This window comes from Thunnus maccoyii, chromosome 21, assembly GCF_910596095.1.
Source record: "Thunnus maccoyii chromosome 21, fThuMac1.1, whole genome shotgun sequence".
Classification (NCBI taxonomy): Eukaryota; Metazoa; Chordata; class Actinopteri; order Scombriformes; family Scombridae; genus Thunnus; species Thunnus maccoyii.
The window spans coordinates 19,054,801-19,066,525 of record NC_056553.1 but is presented as its reverse complement, the minus strand read 5'-3'; the positions used below and the strand labels follow the sequence as shown (position 1 = coordinate 19,066,525).

Here is an 11,725-nt window from a genome sequence, read left to right as displayed (position 1 = left end):
TATGTGAAACATCAAGAGTTGGTATCAAAGGGTAGACATCAATTAATTCATATTGCATTTTCACATATTAATGACATAATCTGTCATAATCATGCAATATCTTCTCAGGAGCAGACATGCGTACACACTAAACATTACAATTTTAGTGTATATTCTGTTTCTGTACCTCAGATGTTCTTTGACTGATCCTTTGTAAGAGGGCAAGTGAAAACAAGCCTAAGCAGACTTACATTAGATTGGGTTGAGAGATATTGACCTTTCCCCAGCACTCTTATTCCCGCTATGGTGATGTGATGTGTTTGTTTGCGTGATGATCAATGCACTTATTGAACCACACACAGCACTTATTGATCAGTGTTTCTTTTTCCTACAGTGGGAGCTGAGTGGTCAGTGTTTTTGTTTTTTTCCACTGCCCAGTTTTCTCTCCAGTGAAACTAGACATACAGTACAGTAGGTTCATTAATGGATACTACAGCTGCTACTGTACTCAGCTAGAAATGCTCAAAGAGCTTGACTAAAATTGTTCCACTTTCACACTCTTTTTTCCCCTTTAGAAATGGTCCTTTTGAGAAGGTAAGAATTTTTTTTTCTTCTGGCCCACATTTTTTCCTTTTAAATCACACTGGCATTAGCAGGGTAATCTCAATGCTTGGCTAACTAATGAATACTTTCAAGGCTCCATTTTTCAAATGGTACAGATTCCTTTGGAGACCAGCACACCTGAGAGTTTCCACAGTGATGCTACTAGGGTAATATGTCTCCCTGCTGGTGATTAAGTGTTATACATCTAGGATTTTTACCTGGCTCAAACATATTGCTGTTGTATCCTCTTTCTTTGGGGGAAATGTCAAACACTCCGTTCCTGCAGTGTTCGGAATCGCAGGTTATTCTTACAGTCAGACAGCCTTTTATTGCTGTGATTACCAAAGAAATATTCTGAATTTACACACACATTTGCACACTTAAACCACCAATATAAACCATTAAATAAATAAAAACAAGAAGAATTACAGTTTAAAAAAAGAATATCAACAAAAAATTGACATTTTTAGCTTCACAAAGGTTGTAATTGTATATAATTGAGTTAGATTGTGCTTGTGTTATTGTTTGATATTGCATTCCTTGCTAGAAAAAAAGGTATAGACACACGTTTCATTTCTGTATGCAGGACCATATCTTTGTAGATTTCTTCATTATCTTGTGATCCACGTATGTCAGTACAGTCTGTTTACTCAGTGCTGGGCCCCATCATACAAGCAGTGTGAGACAACACATGGGACACAAAGTGATTGAGAAGTGAGACTGAAGGGTGACATCTTGTTGAAGCAAAAATATTGTGCAGTGGCTCTATGTTAAGCCATCGGGATTCAGGCTTTATCATATTTTTCCCAGTGCTTTAAAATACTTGACACTCATGGTGGTTTTCCAGCTGTGTGCAGGGAATGTTTGAAATGTATAAAGAGTGAATCCCATCGTGGCTCAAAGCAGTTGATGGATGTCAAATATTTCTCTCATTCCAGGGAGAGTCAGGAGTGATGGTGAAGCCGACATCAGCCACCATCACATGAGTGGAGCAGTTTTGATGTTGCAGCTCGGCAGTGACAACCTTTTCCTGGGCCATAGATAGATACACCTGTAACTGGAAACCACAGCCAAATGTAACTGGTAACTCTGTGACTGGAACCACAATGGGATTGAGAAATAATCCTATTTAGGACAGCAAGGCTGGCTGAGCCGGCTGAAGTGCCTTGGTAATGCTATAGCTGCACAAACAAACAGACAGAGCAAACCATAGCTGGGGCTACTTTTAAATAAATATGAATGAAAGCTGGAGTATGTGATATTGTTAGATATTATGGTGAATACATACAGTCCTCTCTCTAGAGCCATAAGAAGTGTGGTAAATAAATATTGGTTGTTTTTGAATGGTCCTGATATGAACCATTCAGTATTTCCCTTACATTACACAATCTGTTTGATCATACAGTGAGATGTGATCAGCTCTGAGTTTCCCATGTTCTATCCACATTTTTGAACATTCCATGGCAAATGATATTCTAGAGACACTATAGACTAGAAAAATCACATGACTCTGTTAGTGATTAATTATGTTGTCTGTATTGTGAAATACCACTGCAATCTTTACTACACAGACAAAACAAGTCTTCTGAATGAAAAGAGAAAATATGAAGAGAAAATATATAAATAAATCCGAAATATAAAGCTAAGTTAATGTCTGGTTAGGTTTAGGTACAAAGTATCCATGGAAAAATCATGGTTTGGGTTAAAATGACTATTTCTTCAAGGCTGAGGGGACCATCATCATCATGGTTACAACAATAACAACCTGGAACAGCGGGGGTCATGGTTAAGAGAAAGTAGGAAACGGCAAATAAACAACAGTCTTGCATGTTTAAATCCAACTTTTTGTTGGCCCGTCCATCTAGTACACAACATCAGCGCAGGCCTTGCACACCCTCACAGGTGTTTTCAGTTCATCTTAGATCTCTACTAAGGTTGAAGTTTAGTGGAACAAAACTTACATGACGTCACAAAACTCCACATAGCAATAAGATAAGAATGATAGTAGTGAAGTGTAAGTTGTCTCCCCTTAACATGTCCAACAGGAGAGGAGGGACATGCCAATCAAGCAGTCTGTACACATCCCGACAGTCTAATCAGTCACCACTGAAAACACCTGTGTGGGTGGAGCATGAAGTCATTTTAGACAGATTTTATGCATCACAGCAACTTAGAAGTGTGGAGTAAAGTCTGTCGTTTTCTATGTATATTACGATGGGAAGTGTCAATTAATGTTTTTACATGATTTAAGCTATTTTTCAGCTTGAAAATGTAGATTTTTTTTCTGTCTTGTAAAGAGCCAGTTTCCTTGAATCTGCTACTTCTAATTTTTTACATGTTGGTTAGTTTTATATTTAATTGTTTTGTTATAAATACTTTGGTGGTCACCCAGAGAGAATTACAACCAGCAATACGACCGTCTTTATCAGCTTTAAAATTGTGACACTTTTTGAAAACAGATGAATATCAGCCTCACGTCACATTCTGCTCTATTGTATTCTCATGTCAAAGTCAAAAAAAAAAGCAAATAACTGAATATAGAACTGTGGAGATTTGAAGTAACCGAATGTGTTTGGTTTCTGTGCCATGCTCTTCTCAGCAGTGTGCATAGCATCAACCTGAGTACACAATGGCCGTTTTCCACAGATGTAGTGTGTGCTGTGGACAAACAGTGTGTGCAACCACAGCGTCAACACTCTGATACACTGATAGACTGAACAAACACAGGGTCAAATAAAAAGTCACAAAGCTCACATGCCAAAGAAAATAAAATTCCGGTGAAACTGGAGTGTTTTTGTTTTCTATCGTTTCTTGTCCTCTGTAAAAAGTAGCAACCCACCCCTCTTCATCTGTCTTCTTTCCCTACTTTTTCCCCTGTTTTGATAGCATTAATCCCACCTAAACGTAAGTGTAAAATTCTCATCGCCGTGCTCAGTAACCAGCTAATTAAATGAATCAAAGATGTAAGTGAAAAGCAATCTGTCATATTAAATTAGGATTAAATTATGATAATTATAATATTAAATCATGGATGCAAGCCAGCTTCCTCAAACTAAACTGTGATAAATCAGACGTGATCATCACTGGCCCCAAATCCTTCACTAAAACCACTCACAGCTTCTGCTTCACCATCAATAACTCCACTCTGTCTCCCTCCACACACATCCACAACCTCGGAGTCATTTTTGACAGCAACCTCTCCTTCAAACACCATGTCAAACAAATCACCAGCACTGCCTTTTTTCACCTAAAAAACAGAGCTCATCTCCACCCGTCACTCTGTTTTTCTGCTGCCGAAACTTTGATCCATGCTTTCATCACATCCGGAATTGACTACTACAACAGCATTCTTTATGGCACATCATCCAAAGTCCTAAATAAACTCCAGTACATCCTGAACTCTGCTGCTCGCCTGCTCGCCCACTCCCACTCCCATGACCACTATCACCCCTGTCCTCTAGAACGTCCATTGGCTCCCTGTCCCCCAACGGATCCAATTCAAAGTCTTTCTCCTCACTCACAAAGTCTTCCATAACCAGGCCCCCTCCTACCTCACTGACCTGCTCCACCACCACACTCCTTCCTGCAGCCTCCGCTCCTCTGATGCTAACCTCCTGTCTCCACCGCTCAGGACCAAGCACCACACCTGGGGCGACAGAGTCTTCTCCACAGCTGCCCCCTCCCTCTTGAACTGTAACACATCCAAGACTGCACCAATCTGTCCATGTTCAAATTACTAGTCAAAACTCACCTTTTCAGAACTGCTTTTACAGTGTGATTAACGTTGTTTGTAATATGTTTTACTGTGGTGTTTTCTATGATCGTTTTAACTTATATTAAGTGTCTTTGAGTACCCTGAAAAGTGCTCTATGAATAAAATGTCTTATTATTACTGTCACTCAGGGTGGGTTTGTTTTGACAGTAATTTGTTGGTGCAACAGGTATTCATTCATATTCTTCTCTTAAAGGCAGTTATATGAATATTCATTGTTGCATTAACAGAACCAGAGACAGCTGTCTTGTCAGAAATAGAATTGATCTGGTGCCATGCTGACGGCAAAACACCTGATGCACAAAAAACCATTTCAGACATGTGAGACTCACAGCTTTTAGCTTTTGTATGCCACACAGGGAAAGACAACAGCGCCTGGACTGGTTGTGTGAATCACAAATGTAAAAATCAATCAGTCGATAATAAAAACTAGTCAGTTGGTCATATCCTGATGTTTTCATATGTTGGTTAAATAATTCCCTTCCTGCGCTGTTTGTTTTCTCTGGTTCTTTCTGAGAAAAATGAGACCGCACTTGACAGATAGTGATATTTGCATTTGAAGTTTCTTTCCCTTGGTGGAGGTTAGAGAATTAGCATCACTCCAGCACTGTTCACCTTCAAAGAGGCGGGCTAATTCCTACTATCTTTGATGTTTCTGCGGGTACACCATGTAGTGGGAGATAGGAGTAAAAGGGTGACAGTCTGAGGGAGAGAGCGATGCCTCATGCTGCCTGCTAACGACAAATGAGGGCCAAGATGGTCATCTATGCTGTCATTAGCCAACATTCCTGTATCTTCCCTTTATTGAGAGAACAAAAGAGCATCTCTGGTGCTGTAAATACATTTTGCTCCACTGCTGGCATCCCTGCAGCTTTAATAAGGATGGGATAATCAGCCGTATTGTGGTCCAGCCCTGCTAATGGGAATATCTCAGCAAAGGCTCTGGCAACAAATCAAACGCAAGTCATTTATTGGATGGTAAAGAGACAACCGTGGCTAAAAGTCCCTCGGCCTGGCAACTGGACTACTGGGCAACCTTCGGGTTTGGACAGCACACTGTGTTGGTTGGCAGCTCAGCAGCTACCACCAGGGAAGGTAAATAAAACCTCCCCTTTTTGCTTCTCAGCTACTGGAATAATGGTGCCCTTGAGCAAGGCACACCCAATCTGTTTGAAAACGCTGAAAAAGAACATGAAAGCTGAGCTAAACTAGTTCCACATATACAAAAATGTCAAAATCTGTTAAGGGAAGCTTGTCATAGAGAAACAGTGCAAGTTTTGACACAGGAGTGATGTTTTTATCTTTGAAGCCCATCGTAAAAAAAAGGATAATGAGAAATGCATGAGACATTTTTTGTTTCCCGAAACTTGTGTCCAACAAGCTGAGAATTTCTCCTTCGTCTGGTTTGTGCTGATGAGCAAATGCAGTCGGTAACCTAGACTGTTGCCTAGGAAGAGCTTCATTAAGGCTCCGTCTCTGAGCAGCAGAAAATACCTTTTTTGCTTTCACTTATCCCCAAGGACACAAACAGGTGTGTGAGTGAAATAATTATGCATGGCATGTTTGCACTAAAGTCTTCTGCACAGCTTTGGCTTGCTGAGACTGCAGTGATGAAGATATAAATATATCTGAGTTTACAGTACCATGATGATAGTAGTGTCATAATAAAAATCATAATAAGATTGTGCATTGGAAACAATAAATCCTGGCCATATGATTAGTGAATATTAAAAGTGAATGGTGTAGTCATGTTTGTAATAAACACTGGCTAAATGCCTCCTTTAGCAGCTCAATATATTCAGTTACATTTTTCTTTTGATAGAACAGATCCACATTTAACTATAGCTTCCATTAAGCCCATAAATTCTCTACTTTTCATGAACTACAGGCATGTTGTTAATGCAGGAGTTCACACAGCTGTAAACTAACATAATCTATACCATCACAGAGTTTATGGGCAAAACACCAGGTGTGTCTGTTTGTCACATTTCATTCCGAAATGGATTTGTCGTTCTTACCATTATGGTGATGATTTCCACTTCATTTCCATCATGAAATTTTGGTACAGACATTCATGATCACTGGTGATCATCATTTCATGTAGCACCATCAGCAGATCAATGTTTCAATTTGTCCAATACTTGCAAAACTCTTGACATTCCCATCAGCCTCAGCTGTACTTTGAGTTCAGTGCTAAATAGCAAATGTTAGCATGCTAACTACAATGATGAACATGGATCAGCATGTTAGCATTGTCATTGTGAACACAGCATTTAAGCACTGCAATTACGCAACAGTAGTACAGACTCACAGAGCTGCTGAATGGCTGCAGACTCTTTCTAAATCCAGACTACATACTGATTATAAGTATGTTTTGAGTGTGTAGTTTGTTCACACTGGAAAAGTGACAAAATTTAATATACTCAAACCAAACAGCATGCATACTAAATACGGTTGATCCTGGTGGAATCTCATAAAAAGAATAAAAAGGGAAGAGAGGGAACAGCTGGATAAAATGGCAGAAGACAAATTTGCTGGTGCATTATCCTGATAAACACTCGACATTTACACCATATGTTAATGTAAACATTAATTATGTTGAGAGAATATGATTCTGTGAGGAGACAGTGTGTCCCTACATGCTGATGGGCTTATGAAAAAACTGAAAAATATGGTAAAGTAGTTAGATGTTCAACATTTTACTCCCATAAGTCTCCATATCCTCCTAACCTGCTTCAATGTTGATGTTGAGTTGTCACACTCCAAAATCTATATGACCTCATGGTTCCACAAATTCACAGCAACCTTGAACATAGCATAGCTGGCAATAAATATTTGAAATAAAAACACATTTATCCTCTATCCTATGCTGCTGATCTCTGAGAATTGCAGAGCAGAAACATAAAAGCAATGACCGCTTAGCACCAAGAATTAAGAAAAAAATACGCAGATCACTCACATTACCACTTGAAAGAATTTAAGACAGTAAGAAATAATAGGAGCATTTGCATATGACCTTGAAAAGTGTTTTGGTATATAAAACAGAAAGGTGCTTCTCCGTGCACGCATCTAATCAGACAGCTTGATTAAACCCGTGCAGACCCCCTGTTGCAAAAGGGCTTTGCAGCTCACATGTGTGTGGGTGTGGGTGTGTGTGTGTGAGCGTACACTCATTTAAGAATCACTTATCATAGCAAATGAGTGTCAGTCAAGGTCTGAGATGCACTACACAGGTGTCTGTCACACTGTCTTTTTATTAATAATTCCAGCTGAATTTGAAATAATTGTTTTATTTTTTACTAGTACAGTTTTCAATGAAGTACATGTAATGAGATTTTTTGTTTGTGTGTGGAAAAATTACAAATTTGGTCAAATGTTCGGTCCCCGTTGTTGAATAGTTGTATGTATAATGATATGAAGAATTAGGTAATGAGGTGAAAAGTGTTTTTTTCCATTTCACTGTGTCACTAATGCTTTGGATCAGCCCACAGTGTATACAATATCAGCTAATTAACTTCCCTCTCTGGCCTCACTGGCCCTCCTACTCCCTGTCATTCTTTTCTCCTTTTCCTCTCACTCTGTTCTTTCAGCTCCAACATCATCACTCTTCCTCACATCCCACCTCTTTCTCTCTCGCTCTCTGTCTTCCTGTTTCGCTCACATTCTCCATCTTTGGTAATTTGGCCCAAGTTCATCCTGTCACCTAACGGATTCCTCTGCAAAGTGAAAAATGACATTTTGGGTCGGGGACTTCAAGGATGGTCAAGTTAATGAATGGCCACCAGATGGCCCTTATTAGGCTAATGTGTTCCCCCTCTCTGCAGCCCAAGCTCTCGCCTGGGGACTTAACTCGCTGGCAGCCAGTGCGTGCATGTGTGTGTGTGTGTGTGTGTGTCTGTGAGTAGTGTAGGAAGGAGGGGTCTAAAATCCTAAGTGTGTGTTATTGTGTGTCGTCGACTTTAAATCAGGTTAACCTGAGAGAATAGAAGGACGCTGCATCTGCACTTCAACTCAGCCGCTCTGTATTTTTGATGGGGTCAACTGTCCACTGTGGAAACACTGCTGTCCCGGTCACTCCAGCACCCAGCAGACCCTTAGCCCTCCCCATCTGACAGCCTGACACCAGTCGCCGCCACTGCACTCAAGTCTGAAGTTTACATGCAAAAAATAGGATTCAGAGAATGAACAGAGCGGCTCTTTCTCCTCCAATCTGACAGCGTGTTAATTGCCTCATTTATAATCCCTGCTCATCAAGATGAATAATTGTTGTAATGCATACATCTACCACAAAGACCTTTGTTAAACTCCAGAATTATGCTAAACATGGTAATTAATTGAGTTTAATTTATTAGATTGTCGTCAGTGTATGCCGCTGCTGGGCCTTTATGTTTGGTGAATGTTGTACCTACGAGGGATGAGAGCAGAGCTGTCAACTCGGTTTCAAATGAGGGCCGTTAGCTGCTCAACAAGTTGGAGGCCTCACTGTCTTCTCTCACAAGCCTCTGTGATTCTCCATTATGTAGAAATCCTTTCATATAAATCACATCGATTGTGTTTATGAACAGAAGAACAAAAAACATTGTTTTGTGGAAGCCATATACTTCTGCTGTTCATTCACTTTGTAGCATGTTGACTCCCATCCTAAAAAGGTTTTCATTATACCGTATACTGTGTCTATGTCACTATATGCATGACTATATTGTAGCAGTCCTTACAAACTATCAACTAAAATGAAGTTCATGCTCAAGTGCAGACTTTCATGTGATATTACTAAAAGGCCATTTGTACATTTAGAGGAGTAAGTGGGATTAAAATCACAGCCACAATCGAAAACTATAAAAAATTTATGAGCATAAGTCATAGTGAAGATATATAAATCATTGCTTATGTTTACCCATTGCAAACATATCCTATACTATATACTAATAATAAACTAATAAGCATAATAGACTTATATAGATCCACATATAATCACCACAGATACATGGGTAGCTTTTTCACTGAAATCAGCTGCCTGCTGCGACTGAAAACTACAATGGCAGCAGTGGAACTGAACCAAAGGCCTTTAAAACCGAAACATTGAGCTGAAAGATGCTAAAATGCACTTTAGAGCTGTGACAGAGAATTATATCTGTCAATTTGTCAGTAAAATTAACCTCCTTCACATCTATTAATTTCTAATCCATTGTTAATATAAAAACATTGATTTTGGCAGCTTTAAAAGTCAGAATCAACTTACTGTAAAATGTGCTTACCTGTCTGTGCTGTCAAAGTGTAAACTCCAATGCAGTATATTCACTGACTAGCAAACAGATCACTAGTTTAAAAGGGAAATTTAAATGCACCAGTGTAGCAAACAGATCTATGAGAAGCACACCAGCACATAAACATAATACAACTGAATGATCAATTGATGCGTGAGCGCGGTTGCGACAGCAGACTAAATAGGGCACCAACATCATTATCCATCATGCCGAAGATGTAAAATAATAATAATAATAAGGGGAGTATAGGGTGACCTCAGGCGGGGCTGAAACTCCTCGTAGCGATGGTGTGGTGCCATCGGTGGAGGTTGAGACATAACTGCTGACACCACCACATTCTCAGGAATGACAAATGGGGGCTGAATACATCTGGAGGTGCTTCAGGGGACACTGGGGAATGGGCACATTGCGAATGGCACGATTGCCAGTTGAGGTTAGGAGGGAGAGAGAAAGGCAAAGCAAAGACTGAGCTCGACTCAAAGACCCCAAAATAGAAGCTCTGCCTCCCACATCTTCATCATCCCTCTGCCACGCGGGAGGAAACGGGTCTGCATACATTATAGAGAGAACTGTATACTGGAGGTGTATACTACCAACTACGCTAGCCTTAGTTATTCTTTGAGCTGAGTATAATCAAATATGGCTGCAGCTCTACACATTTTATACTGCTAATAGTGTAATTGTGTCAAACACGTTTAATGTTTTTATATTTTTGTAACACATTCTCCAACTGCAGTGCTTCTCGAGTACAAATGCACACATATATTCTGCAGACTGCAATTTCTATGCATCGCACCAACAGTCCAGATAAATAATGGATGTGATGTTCCCCAGCAGTACCTAAAATAAACATATCTACCGTTTAAAACGAGATGCACTAGTAAATGTGTTTAGCACACACACATACTGTACATCCCCACATCAAAACAGTTCATACACACAGAGGACCAACTAAAAATTACAGCCTGGCAAATACAAGAGCAGCCAACCAAAGTCAATCCTTAGCTCAGTGCAACATCCCAAAGACTTTTAGAAATTTGATAGTCATATAGATAATTAATGTGTCAGTCAGAATAATTATAAGGTAAATGGCGTGACATATTGCCTGTTTCTAGTGGTTCTATCCTGTAAGACAAGGTTTATGCTGCTGGGAAAATCCTTCCAGTCCCACTTCAATAATATGAGGCATGATGAGCTAATGTAGTTGGAAGAGAGGGGCAAAGGAAATGTAACAGAGACAGTAGCTTACCATACAGAGTGACCGTTCCCCTCATTTCCTCTGCCAAATTGGAGTAGATCAGTGTGAGCTCCAGCCTCCCATACAAACCACAGGGGAGGGACATATTCCAGGATCTCCCAGACATGTGGGAGTACCTTGGCTGTGTGGAAATGTTACTTACACAGAGATCAAAATACTGGTTTTAGAACTCTACTCGAGTAAAATTAAAAGGGCAGTTGAAGTTCATTTACCCACTTTAAACTTAATGTTCCCAATATTCCTCTGAAATTTCCCCTTAGGTGCCTTCAAAGTTAGATAACACATTTTCCACACTGTTAACCAGCATCACATATATATTCTGTGTCTGTGTGTCCCAGCGGTGCCTTGAAGCAATATCACATTTATATTGGGGAAAATATTCAAATCTTGCGCGCAATGTGTTTAAAGGCTGCACCATTACATGAAATGGAAAATTCTAGAGGCCTTTTATGTACATTTTCCAGTAATTCAGTGTGATTAATTTGGAGTTTTGAGAAACTTTGGATACTGACAACAAATTTAAATAAATTAAAAATTTTAATTTGAGTTTCAACTCAACTGCACAACATGAGTTTAGTTTGATAAATTGTGCAGTAAAAGCTATTGAGGTCAAACTAGGATCTTTAATTGGAAATTCCAAAGTGCAAACATGAAATATGCTAAAATATGCTGAATCAAGACAAATTAAAAGAGTGGTGAGAGAGATTTTGGTGTTAAGACTCCAAAACTTGTAGACATCAATCAATATTTTAAACTCTTTAAAATCTCAAAGCACCAGTACACAGTAGCTACACAGCTAAAACACACCTTTTTTTTTACTTAATTTCCTAAACTGTATCAGACTTTTTC

General features: G+C 39.5%; 1 long non-coding RNA gene across 1 annotated transcript; it reads right to left on the bottom strand.

Moving 5' to 3' along the window:
* Positions 1-884: 884 nt before the first annotated feature.
* On the bottom strand, positions 885-2,766 carry LOC121888357. The gene is made up of 2 exons (XR_006093218.1): positions 2,544-2,766; positions 885-1,639 (listed from the first exon to the last, which is right to left on the bottom strand). It is a non-coding gene; the product is annotated as an uncharacterized LOC121888357 (long non-coding RNA).
* Between the last annotated feature and the right edge of the window lie 8,959 nt (positions 2,767-11,725).